Source organism: Denticeps clupeoides, chromosome 9 (genome assembly GCF_900700375.1).
Source record: "Denticeps clupeoides chromosome 9, fDenClu1.1, whole genome shotgun sequence".
In the NCBI taxonomy this organism is placed as follows: domain Eukaryota; kingdom Metazoa; phylum Chordata; class Actinopteri; order Clupeiformes; family Denticipitidae; genus Denticeps; species Denticeps clupeoides.
In genome coordinates this window covers 10833176-10851561 of record NC_041715.1, presented here as the reverse complement: position 1 = coordinate 10851561, position 18386 = coordinate 10833176, and the positions used below count along the sequence as shown (strand labels likewise).

General features: G+C 48.1%; 1 protein-coding gene and 1 long non-coding RNA gene across 3 annotated transcripts in view; one reads left to right on the top strand and one right to left on the bottom strand.

Moving 5' to 3' along the window:
- Positions 1–3462: 3462 nt before the first annotated feature.
- Positions 3463–18386, top strand: part of arhgef49 (Rho guanine nucleotide exchange factor 49) — a 36258-nt gene continuing 21334 nt past the window's right edge. For both annotated transcript variants that reach the window (XM_028991686.1, XM_028991684.1), the window contains exon 1: positions 3463–3570. The gene's annotated coding sequence lies outside the window, so the exon portion shown is untranslated. The remainder of the gene's footprint in view (positions 3571–18386) is intronic.
- LOC114797064 (uncharacterized) lies at positions 7845–18356 on the bottom strand. Its single transcript, XR_003750801.1, has 2 exons — positions 16965–18356; positions 7845–8204 (listed from the first exon to the last, which is right to left on the bottom strand). It is a non-coding gene; the product is annotated as an uncharacterized LOC114797064 (long non-coding RNA).

Genomic DNA, 18386 nt, shown 5'->3' with positions numbered 1-18386 from the left:
TTTATATATGTGAAACTCTTGACATATATATATATATATATATGTGAGCAAATATCTTCGGAATTATTTTGTTTCCCGTTTTGCTGCGAATATCCACATCTTTGCTTTTTGAGCTCTGGAGACAGGTTTCTTTATGGTTCTTAAGTGATACTTTGATACATAATCAATTATTTAATTTATTCAAATCATCCTAATTTCAAAATGTAATTACTGTATCCCAAAGTCTTGTATAGGTAACCAGTTATATGCAAAGTATAAGTACATTAAATAGGCAAATGCATACGTTTTGCAGATACCATTATCTGAACTCACAATAAAGTTAACTGTTCAGCCCAATAAAGATGTAAATCAGTTCATGGTGTCATCAGCTGCATGATGTGATAGACAGAGTCCATTTTTCAAACGTCTGGATGTGTCCTTCAGTGAATATTGTCCTTTGTCATTGTGTTAAATGTTTGTGGCCCACAACTTAATTTTTAAATTGCATATAACACAATTTTTTAATTGTGGAGAAGTTCAACAGATTGAGTTAATTACAGAAGATTAGAATGATAAACTGGTTGGGACTTTAAATAAGATCATTAACAGTTAACAGTTAATTAATCCTTAATCTTTTGAGATTGGCTGTGTAAGAACTTTTACGGCCATATGTCTACCTTGGATGGCCCAAGCGAGCATCATGACGTCTGCCCAGAATATGCCAAACATCTCCTTTCCAAAAATAATCACGATACACTCACTTGACTGTCCTTATGAGCACCTCACAAAAGCATGGATGGATGCTAAAAAATTTGAATCTCAAACCCTGACATAATAATACTTCTGACTGTTAGGAAATGAACTCTACTGCAATCTGGTGATTTAAGACATTGGACTTTGCATACATTGAGTTTTCAGGCAACATTGTCAAGTCCAAGTGTTCCCAGTGTAGCAGAAGTGAGACACCCTCGTGCTCAGTAAGATAATATCCAGCCCCGGCTTCATTTCAACCAAACCCTGTACCGGTTGGATCAGATGTTAGGGTCTTGTAAAATGATATAGCAGTTGATGCAGTTTGTGCTTGTGCAATTCTAATCACAATTCTAGTGGTTTGTGCTGGATGGAAAAAAGATTTATATATTGTACTGTCAAAACGTTCTTCATCTTCCCAGTGGTAACTCTGACATTGTTATGGAGGGGATAATCTAAAAGTGTAAAAGATAATAATAATGCTAACAAATAATAATAATTAAAAAGTGTCAATGGATTCATATCTAGATATGTGCTAGAAGAGCTGGGGATTTTTATCTCCCAACTCTGTAGACTAATGGATGATCTCCTGCAGGCCAAAGAGAACCGTGGATGAAAATAAAGTAATTCTGTGATAAACGGTTTAGGTGAATCAATACTTGAGATTTGTTCTGTCACAATTTTGTTCTCAATGGTTTCTGCACGAATCCCGCACAATCCCATGAATTTAATTAGAACAATATCCGTATGCATATTGTAGGTATATAAACCTTGCTCCTTAAAAAGTGACAATGACAATAGAGGTGTATCTTACATTTACATCTAGTTTATGCCATTTATCAGACACTCTTATCCAGAGTGCCTTATGATCAGTAGTTGCAGGTTAAGTGTCTTGCTCAGGGACACAATGGTAGTTAGTGGGTTTTGAACCTGGGTCTTCTGGTTTACAGCTGAGTGTGTAACCCACTAGGCTACTACCACCCATTGGTAGTCTTATCTTATATTTCTCTGGAGTTATGATGTCTGGACCGCTCCTTTAATTAAGGGCCTCGGCCCTTTTCTTCTCCCCGACCAATCAGCACCGGTCAGCGCCGTTCCCAAGGAGACCCCCCCCCCCCCCCTGCGTAAAGAGGCTGCCTGGCGCGGTGCCCTGAGGAGGACTGTCTCCTTTAATACACGCTGGTGTTTCACCGGAGCTCCAGCCACGCGGAGAGACACTGATAGATGGGGGGCGAGCCAAGAAAGGCGTATCAGTATCAGGGCTTCCAGAGAAGGAGAAGCGGTAATGAGCGAAGCGTCAGCGAGTAACTGGGCGCTGTTGCCAGGTCCGCAGAATCTAAGCCATTCCGCAAACTTTGACAGACTGGCAGTCAGGTGTTGTTGTTCTTTTTTTTTTGACCTGGTAAGATCAATAATAGTGAAATGTCTATAAGACTTTTATAACTAAAAGTTTACTTTCTTATATTTGCTTGATATAATGGAAGAATGAACCTTCAGGAAAAAATATCGATCAGGCTCAGGGAATAGTAGTTATTGTCAGCCACCGCATAGCATTAGCATTTTGATGACAATATGAAAGCCAGCTAATATCTAATGTGTGCTGTTTATGTGATGTTTAAAGCAGAGGACACGTTTCTTTGTGCCACCGTGTGCTGTGCTGAAGTGTATCACAATCCTTTCACTTAGGTATAGAAATTGCATTTTTCACTGGCATTAATATTATAACTGTGATATAATCAGTGTTGTAGAGTAACGGAATACATGTACCTGAGTTACGTATTTAGAATACAAAATATGAGTAACTGTATTTCGTTACAGTTGCCATTTAAATGAGTGATAATCAGAATACAGTTACTTAAAAAAAGGATTACACGGCTGTATTTTCCTGTTTCATATGTTAGGCTATCCCCTCCCCTCTCTATTTTGGTAATTCCACGCTGCCGTGGACCACGCATAACACAGGTGTTCTGTCGAAACATGCTGCCTATCGAGTTGTGCTACCTAGCGGATCTGGGCATGCGCAGTCCCTCAAGTTTGCGCTCTGTTTCAGCGCCCATAAATCCATGCTACCCCTGAAATTGTATATAAATAGGATTTAATTCACTATTACACCATGACCTTTATACTCTTACAGTGCACATTGACTGAGTGTGTGTAAGGTGACACGCCATCACCCGGTTTAACCTCACCGCTGAGGAGGACCGCACGGAACGGGGACTGCTGTAATTGGCCGCTTTCCGCCGCGAGGAAGGTGCGGTCCTAATCAAAAAGAGGGTCATTTTTCTTGTGCAAGGCTACTTTTTATTTTAACTAAGTGATGGAATATCTTGGTGACCATAACAGTAAATACTTTTCAATGGCATATTTTGTGTTTCTCTTCCACTTTTCAGCTTTATAAATAAATAAATATTTAGGGAAAAACAGGGCTTTTTTATTATCTGTGATTGCTACATTCATGTAGTTGTAAAAAAGCATGACAATATATTAAGTAATCCGAAGTATTCAGAATACGTTACTCACATTGAGTAACTTAACGGAATACGTTACAAACTACATTTTGGGGCGTGTGTTCTGTAATCTGTAACGGAATACATTTTAAAAGTAACCTTCCCTACACTGGTTATAATCATGACTGTTGTATCCAGTCTGTGCATGCTGCGATCGCCAAGCCGGTCTCCTTGCACCGACCTGGCCTGCTTGATTCCGTCGCGAGATCTGGCAACCCCGCTTTGTGGACCATCGCCGGGCGCAGGCGGCTTTTCCAGAGAGGAGGTCCGGTGGGGGCTCAGAATCCGCGAGATCTTGTCTGAAAGCGGCGCTGAAGTGAAGGCACCTTGCACGGTAGGTGGAAAAATAACTCACAAACGCCTCCGTGCGTTCGACCACGTGTCCGGGCTCCGGCGCGCATGGTCCCCAGCGCTGTGTTTGGTGACCTTGCACTTTTTAATTTTTTTTTTTTTTTACCCCAACGCGACTGAAAATCGTGAATGCGTGATGATGTCACAATGGAATTGAGCAAAAGTCACCTGGCGATTTTGAATGGATTATTCTGCAGATCTGGCCGGGGTGCACATGGTGATTATTCCGCACCGATCGCCCGCTACGTTCTTTTAACACGTTGGTGCGCTTTGTTTTAATCGTGGAGCCTGAGATCAGATGCGCGTGTGACAACGTCGGATGCCCGTGACGCCAGAGGGAGCGAGAGACGCTTCTTCTCCGATTCTTATCTGACCCGCACAGTCCAATAACTGGGCCGATCACGAACTATTCGGTGATCTTCTTATTACTGCCCGTCTGAAATCGAACAACTGGCCCAAAATGCACGTGGCGAGAGCAAATTGTTGGTATTTTTGGTGTAACCCCCCCCCTCCCTGGTCAGAGGGCGCATGCAGGTGAGGGCAAGCGATGCAGGGGCTGTCACAGAGGCGCATTGGGTGGGAAACCATCCAGTGCATCCACAGGGATGGCTGTTCGGTGACTTTTGCTGTCCCTTTTTTCCTCAGAAGGACAGGTGGGGTCCAGCTGGCGCCCTAAGCCTGCTGGACAGGCCGGCCTGTTCGTGCTTGTGGGGTTCGAGCAACTCCTGCCTAATGCTGTCTGACTGCCGGTGACATCTGTTTCAGCGCAGCGGCGCCGTATAGCGGCCAGTGACAAGTTAAGATATCTAATTGTTTTCCGTGTTATTAAATATTAATACCATTAATGGGTTTTTGTAAGACAACCCCCCCCCCCCTTCACTACTGAATTAAAAATTGAAGATCTGTAACCTAGACACCTGCCGCAACGACACCCTTGTCATGATGTCCCAATACACGCAAAGAAACACTTTGCATTTTACCATCTGATGAGGTGTAAGTGGGTCACGACATGAAAAATATGAATGAGTAAAAATGTTTTGCCTTACTGTAAGACATGAAAGGTTGACTTTTATTATGTAATATAAGGCACTGTAGCATGCATGCCAACTGGCCGCTAAATAAAGAAACCCGCGGGGAAATTTATCTGCGCCACGTCGCGCAGAGTGCAGGAAACGCACACCGGGCCTTCCGCTGCCACGCAGACCAGCGCTGAGCTCCGGTGGCCTTAGGACAGGTTGGCCGCGGCTCGTTTAAATCAAGCCTGAACGGAGGTCCGGCGCAGTGGATCTCGCGTCCCCCCCGAGGGCCGCGGCCCCTCGTGCACGGACGGGGGTCAATAGCACTAGACTTAATGAGACAGGGCTATTTCTCAGGCCGCACGGGCCGAGCGAGCGAGCGAGGGAGGGAGACGGGGCTCCTCGCGCGAGTGCCTACAGCAAAGCACTCAAGACATGAGCTGTAATGGACTCTTTTAATTTAAACGTGAGTTGGCAGAGCTCGACGGAACGTAACTGTCGTCCACTAATTCATTTGCTGATATTGGAGCCCGGGTCCAAATAGTCTCTCCACTTCATGAGCCACAGTCATTAGGAGGAAGTCATTAGGTGATTGTGGTTCCGTCGTCAGACACAGAGGGGTTAAAAAAAAAAAAAAACGTTTCGTGCCAATGGGCTGGCTCGTTCAAATGGCAAAAATGTACTGATGCGGCGCTCCGGTCGATCCTGCGTATCGACAGCGCAACGCATAAGGCCTTTACATAACTCTGCTGTGGGGCATGTACGGGTCTGTGCGCCGGACATTTTCTTTGTTTCTCGGCGAAGCGCTGATTTTAGAACCCACCGGCAGTCGTTAGTATTCTCCGCGGCGCGTCCGTGATAAATATGCCGCGACGCGCTATTGATGAATTGACGATCTGCCGTTCGCGTTGGCAGTCTGGTATAACCTGTTATTGATGATGTGTCCGCGGTTACATGCAGGGCGGAGACACCCTGGCCGGCGCTGGCACGGAGACACGTCCGTGACGACTAGATCCCCCTCGTCCCTGCCGCGGACACGCGCCGGCGTAGATTAACTGGCTTTAACTGCGAGGCCTCACGCCCACTTGGGACCCGGCGTGAAAAATCTGGCCGCCCTCGGCCTCGCCGTGGAGACGACTTTTTGTTTTGTTTTTCGAGAGCAGATCTGTGTCTCCAAAAAGGATGTAAAAACGTCCGGATTTAGTGTCGCCGCACACTAGTAGGGATGGGATGCTCCCTTGGGGACCAGCCCTTCAGGACCATGTGTGTGTTTGTGTGATTTTATCGCCTGGTTTATGTCCCTGTTTGCTTTTAATGACGTTGTCCAGCAGAACGGCGGACCCGCAGCGCGCCGCCGCGGTAAACAGCCCCCCCATTGTTTCCTGATCGCACCTTCCACCGCGCGGAGGTGCCTGCTAAAGTGAAGTGATTGTCACACGTGATACACAGCAGCACAGCACACGGTGCACACAGTGAAATTTGTCCTCTGCATTTAACCCGTCACCCTGAGTGAGCAGTGGGCAGCCATGACAGGCGCCCGGGGAGCGGTGTGTGGGGACTGCGCTTTGCTCAGTGGGACCTTGGCGGATCGGGATTCGAACCGGCAACCTTCTGATTACGGGGCCGCTTCCTTAACCACTAGGCCACGACTGCCCCCCCCCCACAAGCAGACTGCCAATACCGGTGCATCAGACGGATGATAGGGTCTTGGTAGTGGATGCTTGGAACATGCCATTTATTACCCCGGGGGTAATTAAAGCCACACGGCTGGGCAAAGGAACATGAATAATGTTCCCCATTGATTCCAACCTATTCTGTGATGAATGTGTTTGGGACCCGTATCAATGTATTTATCAGTCGGCCTACAGTTGTGTCTGTCTAAAGGACAAACATCAAGTCCAGTGTCCAGGAAAATCGCTGTCAAGGTCAAAATTATTATTATTCAAATTGTGCACGGTCGTCATAGTTTTGGGATTGTGTCTAAGGTGTCTGTATTGTGTTAAAGAGGATGTTAGTGGAGGTAGTGACCCGCCCTGTCTTGAAACATGCAACACTGAGATAGTGTAACATCATGTTTGCTTTCAGTCCCACGTGAAATGGTGAAGAGATAATATAACATTTACATTTATGGCATTTATCAGACACCCTTATCCAGAGCGACTTACAATCAGTAGTTACAGGGGACAGTCCCCCTGGAGCAACTCAGGGTTAAGTGTCTTGCTCAGGGACACAATGGTAGTAAGTGGGATTTGAACCTGGGTCTCCTGGTTCATAGGCGAGTGTGTTACCCACTAGGCTACTACCACCTGTAACCAAATAAATTTGCCACGTTAACCCGTGTGAAATACACAGTAAATCAGTAGCTGCCGGATTCACCAGGTTTTAATTTCCACTCCGGTTTGGATAAAATTGCCATCCCTGCGGCCGCTGACGCCCGTTCTGCTTTTGATGGAGAGCGAAAGGGTTGTGTGGAAAATAAATGCAGCTCTCGGCCGGGCTCTCGGAGGGCCATGTAATAAAACGCTAATGCCGTCGGCTTAACGCGGCCTGGCGGCAGCTCGGCCGGGCTCGTGGCCTCGGATGTGGCGCTGGCAGGTGCTGGCTTCAGTGGCTCAGCAGCCGCTACCTCCTGGCTGCCTCGCCTGGCGTGCCGTCGCCTGGCCGCGTGAGGACTCGGATCGTCTCCGCGTGGCGGTGCCCGCGACGTCCGGCGCTACGAGAATAAAGATGTCGACACCTTAAACCTGCAGCAGCACTGAGAAGTCTCCGAGCGTAAGAAATGTGTTCGGTGCCATGATCTTGACCTCTCGGGACTGACCCTCACACGAATTACACTTCCATTAGCCTCCTGGCAACGTTTAATCTGCCAAAGCTGGGGAGTTAATGAGCTTTGGGTAATAGACAGTAAACATGATATCATGATTTTTTAAGATACTATTTAACCGTATATCATTATGTCTGAGTCTTTTCTGCCTTTGGTTGAATTGTCTGGTGTGGTAGAACTGATTCGGTTATAACTGATTAAAAAGCCAACCCATGAATTCATGTTAAATTTCATATAATCCATATATATTTTATCATATAAAACGCTAAATAATTTTTACGATGACAATGCTTTTGATTCAAACGTAATACTTAATTTTTCCAACAATATAAAGAACACGTTTACAGTCCAGAGACTGCACTGTAGTATTTTGTGTCTGTGCTTGAAAAGATGTAAAAAGAAGACAAAAGAATGACATAATGCCCAATTGCGTTTAAAATAAATGGCAATTGTATATATTCCCGCCGTAGCTCAGGACTGATTCGTTTTGTACGTTTGCAGTACAATTTGATCTCACAGCGTTGGCTCCTGCTGTAGCTGTTCACATATTTGTCGAGTACCCATGAGTAAAAACATACAGGGGTTTCCAGTTGTGTCTCTCTTTGTGTGCTGCAGCTGTGGCCGCGAGGCAGAAAGGTAAAAGCCCCCCCGCTGACACGTAGGTGGTGGGGGTTCTCATCAGGGCGGCTGGGCAGAGCGGTTCCGGACCGTTTCCCAGAGGTCGCTGACCACTCCCTCATCAGCCGCCAGCGTCTCTCCAGGCCGAATGGAAGCTCCCTGCAAGACGTTAATGGGAGGAAGAAGTCCAGATTATGCGGATTCAGACCAGTGCTGCTGGCTTAGCAAGACAATACTGGCCAACCAATACAGCATCAGAACATTAAACTCGGTAATAATTGCTAAACGTTATATTGCAATATGCTTATCGTTATCATGCGTTTTATTTTTGCGTTGTGGTCCAGTATTGCTTTATTATACAATTCATACAATCATAAATAGGAGACATTTGTTACAGTATTAGATCAGCCATTATTGAGCCCTCCTATATATTTCATGTGTACCTTTTGGCCAGTGAAATGCAGAACACAATAAAACCAGCAACGCCGATCTATATTGTTTCAACCCGGGAAAAGCCTGATAAGTAAGGCGGCACATGACATGCATATTTATGTGCCACAGGCCTTATTCAAATCTCCAGGACGGCAATACATGTTAATGATGATCCGCTGCGTTCTGAAAACCGCCACGTTTCCTGGCTCGCCGTGGGCGGTTGACTGTAGTGCAAAATAGCACTTCTGCTAATGGTAGAGAAGTGTCATTTGGAAATCAGGCCAAGGGACTGTAGACCTCACCCTTTTCCCTGGTTCAACGTGATGCTCAAATGATGCTGAATCGGCAAACTGTGGCAAATCTTCAAGGTTCCCAGGTAAAAAGCGAGTCCCCCATCACGGCTACACCCTGCAATATTCAGCCTAGTTCCCCGCTCCTCGCTGCATTCGATTATGTGGCAGGCATTGCTGAAGTGATGATTAAAGCAGGAATGGGGGAGCATATTCCTGTCACGACTACGGACTTACGGGGGAAGGAAGCGCAGAGGTCTGACATACTGGGAAGGGGTTTTTATTATTAAACAAACAAAGAAATACAAATAAAGACTGGCGCGGTGGCCGAAAACAGTTTAACATAAATCAAGAACTAAAACTAACCCGTAGGCGTGTGGCGATTGCCAGAACTCAAATTATAAGCAGTGTTACCAACTGAAGTTCACGAAAATGCCAGCGACCCCGAACGGGCGGAACCTTCCGGCATTTATGGGGCGTCAGGATTAAAGTCAGGTGTGGAGGCCAGCTGCAGGCAATCCTGACAGAGCCCCCCCTCCAAGGGCTACGTCCTCGGAGCCCCAACAGTACCATCAGTGGAGGCGGCGGGGCGGACGGCGGCAACCACAGGGCTCCTGCCCTGCTGTATCCTCCCCTTGGAGGACCCGGTCCCTCGGGCTGGCTCCCCGGCGTGGTCCCGCTTGGCGGCCCCGGACCCTCGGCCTGGCTCCCCGGCGTGATCCCGCTTGGCGGCCCCGGACCCTCGGCCTGGCTCCCCGGCGTGGTCCCGCTTGGCGGCCCCGGACCCTCGGCCTGGCTCCCCGGCGTGGTCCCGCTTGGCGGCCCCGGACCCTCGGCCTGGCTCCCCGGCGTGGTCCCGCTTGGCGGCCCCGGACCCTCGGCCTGGCTCCCCGGCGTGGTCCCGCATGGCGGCCCCGGACCCTCGGCCTGGCTCCCCGGCGTGGTCCCGCATGGCGGCCCCGGACCCTCGGCCTGGCTCCCCGGCGTGGTCCCGCATGACGGCCCCGGACTCCCGTACCTGCACACAATAATCAGGGCCGATCCATCTGGGTACGTGTGGGCCCTGTCTCCACATGTCCCCTCTGACACATCTTGTGTCACCCCCTGCACCGCGCAGGGAGATTGTCCCAGAGCCTCCGGCGACTGTTCCAGGCACCCCAGGCTGGTGCCTTCTGGGACTATGCAGCCCCTCTCGCTGCCCGGCCCTGGTGCCAAGGGGGGGGCATTGCCAGACCATCCGGCTAGCCCCTTCTGCGTCCGTTGGGACAAGCAGGCCCTCTTCCTGTCTGTCCCAGCTGGGTCCTCATGCCTACCCGGGGGCTCTATGGCGCTCCACCCCTCTGGAGGCAGACGCAGGCCCATGCCTGGCCCGCCCTCCTCACTGGCTACCGGAGGACCCAGCTCCATCGCTTCCCCACCTCCCCTCCCCTCAGGAGGAGTCCCCAACCCGAACTGCACCCCCCCAAAAAATTCTTTGGGGGAGCACCCCCCCCGGCTGGACTTAGGGGTACCTTGGGGCTCGTCCACCTCGCCTTGGACCGGTGCAGTCAGGTTGGGAACTCCCTCCCTGGGGTTCGGCTCTGCTGCTGGGTCACCATCTGGTGGACACAAAGAGGGGAAGTGGGGGCGACATACGGACACATATGCCACGCACACACACACAGACAGAGACAGACAGAAGAGAGGGTCGTCTGGCTCCCTCTCTGGGCTCTCCGGGACCTCCTCAGGGGGCACAGCCAGGATCTCGGGAGGTGCGACCTTTTCGTCGCCCGCCAGTGCTTGGTCTTCTTGCCCTGGATCCTGACTGGCGCTGGATGTGGTGGAGGGGCAGAGTTCGATCCCTGGCTCAGGCTCTGGCCGATCAAACTCCGCCCTCAGTCTCTGCTGGAAGTCCCGAAAACTCCTGTCGGTCTCTCCCTGCTGCCAGGCAGCGTCGCTGGAGATGGTGGTGGGCGTGTGGCGTGGGGGGTGGTGGACGTCTTCTCCAGCATGCGGGGGCGCTGGTGATGCGCTGCCGTTCAGCTGGGGAACGTCCGAGCAGAGGGAAGGCGGGTCGGCGACTGGAACTGGGAGGGCATCTTCCCTGTGAGGCAGTTCCGACAGTGCAGTTGCTGGTTGGTGACCTCCTGTCGCCCTGTTCCACCAGCTTACGCCCGCATCTCTGTCCTCCTCCTCACTGTTGTCGCACCTCTGGGACTGACGTGGGTTTCCACGGACCTCGCAACGGACGGGCACGATGGGCGGAGCCATCCCGGCACCGACTGCCCAATCGGCGTCATCCTCGTGTTGGTCCGTGTCGACCTCATACCCTCGGAAGTCACGTGGATCTTCACGGATGTCGCGACAATCTCGGACGCGCGCGCTGGGTGGAGCCATCCCGGCCCCGACTGCCCAACGAAAATCCACGTCATTGTCGCTTTCGTCATCCGTGTCCTCCCACCTGTGACTCCGAGGGTCGTCCACCCTGCGGACATCCTGGACCCAGGGTGCGATCAACTCCCAGGGACAGTACTCTGGCCATGCGGGCTGGAGGCTGCCCATCCCGTCGCTGGAGGGACGCCGCCGTTGTTGTCGCTTCTCACCCCCCTGGAAGTGACGTGGGTCCCCACGGACCTTGCGACGATCGCAGGCTGGTGCGATGGGCGGAGCCCAACTCTCGTCTCCCGTGCTCTCGTCGTCGTCCGTGTCGTCCCAGTCCACGGGGAGCCTTGCCAGCAGAGCGCAGAGTTCTTGGCTCGACATGGCGAAGATCGTGGGGGTCGCATCTTCTGCGCTCGCTGCCCACGTCACTTCCTCGCTGCTGCCGACGCCAACGTCCTCGCTCCGCCCACTCACCCGCCGACGTTGTCGCTTCCGGGTTTCGCGGAGTTTCCCGGGGGTGACGTCATCACGCGGCGCCGCATACCACGGCTTCTCGGGGAGAAAACGCTCCACCAGAACGGGCGGCGCGTCTCTCCCCTGGCGTCCGCGTTCGCCGCGCCGGGCTGCGTCCTTCGCGGCGTTTCTTCTCCTCTGTTTTTTACCTCTGCGCTTTTGGGGGGGTCGCTGGCATTCTGTCACGACTACGGACTTACGGGGGAAGGAAGCGCAGAGGTCTGACATACTGGGAAGGGGTTTTTATTATTAAACAAACAAAGAAATACAAATAAAGACTGGCGCGGTGGCCGAAAACAGTTTAACATAAATCAAGAACTAAAACTAACCCGTAGGCGTGTGGCGATTGCCAGAACTCAAATTATAAGCAGTGTTACCAACTGAAGTTCACGAAAATGCCAGCGACCCCGAACGGGCGGAACCTTCCGGCATTTATGGGGCGTCAGGATTAAAGTCAGGTGTGGAGGCCAGCTGCAGGCAATCCTGACAATTCCCTTCTCCGGTGCTCCTGCGGGCTGGAGCAGGCTTCCTACGAATAGGAAATGGCAGCGAGGCTCTGGGCATCTACAAAACAGAGCTCTGAATAAGCCATGGATGTGCAGTCCCTAATCAAATTCAGATATCAGGACTGGACAAAAAAAAAAAAAAGCCTGTGCTGCTGTGACAGTAATTCGTATGTCTCAATAAAAGAATAATCAGCTGTGCTGTGAAGGTAATGAGCTCAATTAACATGTGCTAATGAAGGTCTTGGACCACAATGAGCTGCAATCTGCTGCTCACATTTGTAGGGACTGGAGACCGCATTGAACATGAAGGGCACTATTTTCAAGCTGTTGCTAAGCGCAGTCCTGCCCGCTAAGAGTGGACCTTGTTCGGCGCGTTTGCACATACGGCACGTTGACAGGTCTAAATCATCAGTGAAAAAGCGAGACCTGTCAATCACCTGACTATTTCCATTTCAAACTCCATGTTCATTAGGGGTGTGACCAGAATTTTTATCACAAAGCCTTACCGGTCACACTGTCCTAACCTTTAAAAAGAGACCAGGTCGAAGGCTGTACAGACATCTAGTAGTACGCAGAGCTATATTAAAATGACACCACGCACAATCCATAGTGACAGGGAAATGGTAAATGTTGTGCTGCAATCTCGCCCCCTTTTCGAGTGTCACACTGGGACAAGAATAGGTAGCTGTCGCCGAAAAAGGTGTTAAAAAAAACCTCATCGTCTCTTGTTCTTGTGAAGCCAATAATTTGTGTTTTCTCATGAGCTGAGCCGCACGTCTCGTCACAATCCTGCCGTTTCTGAATACGACGTTGTCTGTGACAGAAACAATTACACGCCAACAAGACGATAGTGTGCTTCTCTTCTTCGAGATACGGATTCTGTATCTTACAAGTGGTTCATTCTTGCTCTGAGGACACCGGACCTCATGCAAGCGCATGAGTCCGACATTTAGCACATAGCACTGCACTTAGTTCTTTTTGAAAATGGTGCCCAAAGTGTGTTTCCGTATTCCGTTAGCTCCTTCAACCGGCCCCGATTGATCTGCACGCGGGGTTTACGTTGGGACCCTTCCTCGGTTCATCTGCATATGCAGCGTTCCCGCGCTCTTTATTTGCCAAATATCCCTGCGTTTGATGTGCTCTAAAAAGACCCCATTTGCTTCCCTTTGTTGTGTAAATATTGAAGCCTCTCAAGTGTTCCCCCTTTTTACCGCAACGGCGACTGTTTGAACGCTCAAGAAATGCTTTGGCCACACCCGTGTAGCCATAGCGTTATTGATATGAATGATTGAGCCAAATAAGGACCACTTCCTCCTCCAGCACTGCTTGTGATGGGGAGGTGGTTGAAATCGATCCCCTTCCACCGAGCCACAATGAGCCGTGTGCCCGAGGCTGATCTCCCGGCACTGACTGGTGCAGGCCATTGGTATTTTTTTATTGACAGCCTGACCTCTTTGCTTTTCCAGTCGGCGAGAGTGTGCGAGCATCGATGCAGTGCATTACAGTGTCGGTTAGCCAGGCTCAGTGAGTGGCCTCGAGTGGTGGGGGTCTCAGACGGCGGGTCTTGTTAGTGTGAGATGCAGTTTTTGGACATAGCAGTACTCAGTAGACCAGAAACCGAAACACTATAATCGAAGCTGTGTATGTAACATATATGATCATGTTGTGTTAATCATATTCACACACCATGCAGGAATGCTGATGGCGGCTGTATCCCCACTGTATTTCAGCATTACCCTGTTACTTTATTATAGGATGGCAGCTGCCGGGTCGGTATTTTAACATCAGGCTTATTTTTCAGTGTCATTTCTGTTATCAGAATGCATCCACCTTGGTCACTAATGAACTCAGGCCAACAAATGATAGCTTACAGCCTTGTAGAATTGTTGTACAATTCAAAAAAATGTCTATGTCTAATTTGTAGGACTGCAAATTTTTGATTATCTTAATGTGTCACGGTGGCACAGCGAAACAAGGAAGGTGGAAGGATGGACTACTGCATGACTACTAAATGGAGATTTAATACACAACATGACATGACATGACAAGAGGTGCAAAGACAGGTAGGACATGGACAATCAATGACCCAACAAAGATGGGAACCTACAGGCAACCATTTATAACAAGGAACACAGGAGCAACAATCAGGAATCTTGGGAAAATTACATTGACACACAAAATGATGGTCTGGATCAGGGAGGCGGGGCACCCATCCTGAGTCAGGCCATGACATAATCGATTAGTTGGACTAGATGAAAAACATACAAATTCCAGTAATTAAACTTAAATACATCAAACATTGATGAAAGATTTTTATTAAACCTCATTTAGAGATAACGTTTTGGTCTTACCTCACCTTTCTTTTGCTTGATGCTTGTTCTGTATGCTCCAATTCTTTCCCAATTAAGCCAATATTACTAGTATGCACCATCGTTTGCATATTGACATAGACCACCTAACTGAAATGTACATTTGTTGCCAACTATGATGAAGCATGCAATTGTGTACAATTCCACGACAGTGAAGGCAGCAGATCCGTGTATAACAGATCACAGCTCCGGTAGAAAAAAAAACTGTTCAGTGACTTGCAGCAAGGAAATTAGATTTTCCAGCACCATCAGGAGATTGTCAGTATTCAGTGTGCTGTAGAGTAGGATGATTGTGTTAGCATGATCCCACTGAGGACGGAGCATTTAATCAGAGAACCACCAGTTGGAAAACCTGTAATGGGAGCACTGGCTGTTGCATGAATTACAAAAAAAGGTCCATAAGACGTACAGTATAGCTACCAGAAATGAAACAACCCAAAATGAAACAACCCAAAAGATAGAATGCGTCTAGTTAGATCAATGGAAGATTGGTTATTTTTGGCCATTTAACTAATGAGGTAATTCATGGAAACAACTCTGTTTTTCTATACCAATCAGTCCCTCCAACAATTAACCCTAATATATACAGCCCTATGAATTCTGCACAACCTTTCAGCAAATTTGAACACCAAGCTGTGTCTCTCGTGGCTCATTTTTCACCTCCGTTAACGACTGTCCAAGTGCGCCTGAAAAATTCAGTATGCATTTGAAGGTGCTGGTATATATCTGCAGATGTGGGTCAGTGTGCAACACCCACTTACACCACAGTGTGTGTGGGGATGGAACTGTGTGGTGGGTCTCGGGTGTGTTTACTCACTATTTGTTTTGTCTCTCAGGCCTGTCCTCCGTATGTGTGTCACTGTGTCCTATTTGCCATTGTGCCTGTGGCCTAATCAATTCTGCCCGTCCTCCGCCCGGACGTCAAAAGCCGTCATTGTGTGACACAATGGAGTTTTTGCTGCCAAGTATAGTTAGCGCAGCCCTGGGATAACAAACCATTTTTTACGACATCCTGAGTTTGGGTGCTGTTTATTCCCATAGCATCCCCCCCCATTGAGAAACATTTCCAGCCTGACCAGGTCACAAACAATGTATTGTGTGTCTCTCTCTGAGAAGAAGACACTATTAGTCATTGTCCTGCGTGAATACTATGGCTTGAACAGCCTTGAAAACTGTGGCCATGTCCTACGTACATCCACATCCGCTGCTGCCTCTTTACTCTGTACATTAAGACGTTTTCTCTGTTCCCTCTAATGGGCCTAGTCAAGACTTATGAGACTGACATGAGTCTAGGATGACAGTCCCTTACTGGATGCTCTGTCATTCTCTAAATCAGGTGCCATTCTAAATTTAGTCCCGTGCTCAAAAATAGTTCTGAAGTGACAAGCTCTTTTTCTTTCATAACACGCTCTCGCTCAATTTTAAATCATTCCCGGCTTTGTTTAAAAGGAAAAAAAGAGACTGTCCGCACCTCGCCAGCCTCTCTGTGTGCAGAGATATCAATTATTAAAGCTGTGGTGAAGCCCTCATAAATTAGCAATCCCAGAAGTCCTGGGGCAGGAGGGGGGTTATTGAAGGGGTGAAGGGGGACGTACTGTGCCCAGAGTGTCAGGACCTCCTGTGCGACTCGGACCCCGATCTGGACCCGGAGTTCCGGTGGAACAGATACGTCTCTAACCTCTTTACTGCCCTCGAGAGACTTGGCCCACTTCCACATCCCATTCATTGGCACATGGTGTAATATGGAAGAGTTGGTTTTGCTGTCACATTTGACAGAATAGCTGCATTAAGTTGTTTATTTTTTCGTTTTGCAGTCACCGATTATTTAATTGACGATAGTAAAACGGCTCACGACTAATATGTTGGCATAAACTGGCCATTATAAAATATAATTATATTTTTTTGCCACTGTCTGTTTTTGACAGGGCTTTTGGTGTTAGTTTTAATATTACACTTGCAAGGATATTGATATGTATGGGTAAAAATTCAAAAGCTTCTCTGGATCCATTAGTCTTTTAACATAAACTTTACATGAGCTTGTATTATCTCTGTCCTGGGTAACATGTGCACTGAAGGCTGAAGGATTGATATTCCTGGTAATAAAAAAACAGAATAAGTTTTCTTTTTGTCTCTTTTTGTTTTCTCATCTCCCCTTCACCAATACTCTGTTCTGTTACAACCCAGCTTCTAGAACCCTATAAAATCTGTTTAATTTTACCACACAGCATATACACATTTGTATAATCTTTTGTAATGTCAAACTGCGTTGTCCCAGTTGTCCACGTTTGAGCTGTGACAATCTACAATTTTTCAAGCTGAGGTCACATTATGAAAAAGTCAGATCAGTGTCAGGTCTGGGATCAAATCTTGAAGTGGCCCAAATCGGAATCGGCCTGACTGCAGTTTGTACTTTTCACGTTATGATGACACAATTTGGAACAGAGTTACCTGAGCTGAGCGATGTGAATGCAGCCTTTGTACTTTTATCAGATGGGCCAGATAATCGAAGGTCCGGGTTTGCGTTGTGTCATGATCCACTCCAGGCTTTTGTCGACTAAAATCATCCACTGATTATCCAGAAGGACAGAACACAATGAAGACCGGGCTTAGAACAAGTAAGCAGGTAACAGTCCTTGTAGATTCTGTAAAGAAAGATCAAATTGTTTGATTTAGGTAGATTATTTCTCCCCAGTGCACGACAATAGGTATTTATCTTGTCCTTTCGAACAGGTTAACGTTCGTAGGCGAGAGCCCAGTGCGACTGGTGTCTCGTAACACTTTTTTTGCTTTCAGCACCAGCACCAAATAGAATTGATCTCCTCCCCAAAGTCGGGGTCACCGATGGGCCACAATGGGATCAGTTTAGGGGCCTCTCCTCTTTCTGAACTGTTACCCTCCACCAATTTCTGTTCTACATTTTACACGAACTTTTCGGTCCAGGTTGGAATATTTTGGCTTGAATGTCAAAATTGCTGGTGTTTACTTATGCAAAATACCTATTGTGTGTACAATGAGCTGGTATTGATAATAATAATCGTCATCATCATCATCTTTGGTCTCTGTATTGCCTCCCAAGGTAAATGGAACGGAGCGATAGAGCCTTGCTGGAACGGACGTCTGCTCTGGCAGCTTGGTTGGCACTGAGAGGCGGGGCTTAAGAAATGATGTCAGTTTTCCAGCCATGACGAAGGGGGAAAGCTGCGGCTTCCGGGTAACGCTGCCTTTGAGGATTAGCAATCTCCATATGTTCGGGTTTTGCCAGCGCCGTGCGCTGTAATTGCATTGGACCGCCGGTGCCCTCCCGAGGCGGTCTCATGGGAATGTGGTACGGTGGAGCGTCCCGACAGGGGCTCTATTGTTGCATGTGGAGCACAGCCTGATTTTGCATTCCAAAGATAGCTGCTCAGGGTTCTGCACCTAGGGGTCACGGTGCTTTATTCTGGTTAATATTTCATAAACAGGTCATAGTGATGAACATTAAAGCTAATCGGTGTCAGTTTTCAAGATTCTTCGAGTATGAATATAATACGCAAACCAATCCTGTTAATTAGTTCGTATTAGTTTGTTCATTGTAGTTCAGTAATGAATGGGAACAGCAGAAATAGATTAGAAATGAGTTTAGTGTCTGGTGAAAAAAGGTTGTTTGTTCTTATAATTTAATTAAAAAAGATAACCTTTCAACCCTTTAGTCCCAAAAAAGTATCAATTGTAGATATTAAGATTTCTGTTTTTTTCCTTCTTTCAGGTGATCCATAATCGACATAAAACAAAAAGAAATGTTACGAATTTATGAATGAGCTTTTAACCATATTAAAATGAGTTTAGATGCATTAGCACATCTGTTTTTTTTAAGTTACGTCACTGTCAGTG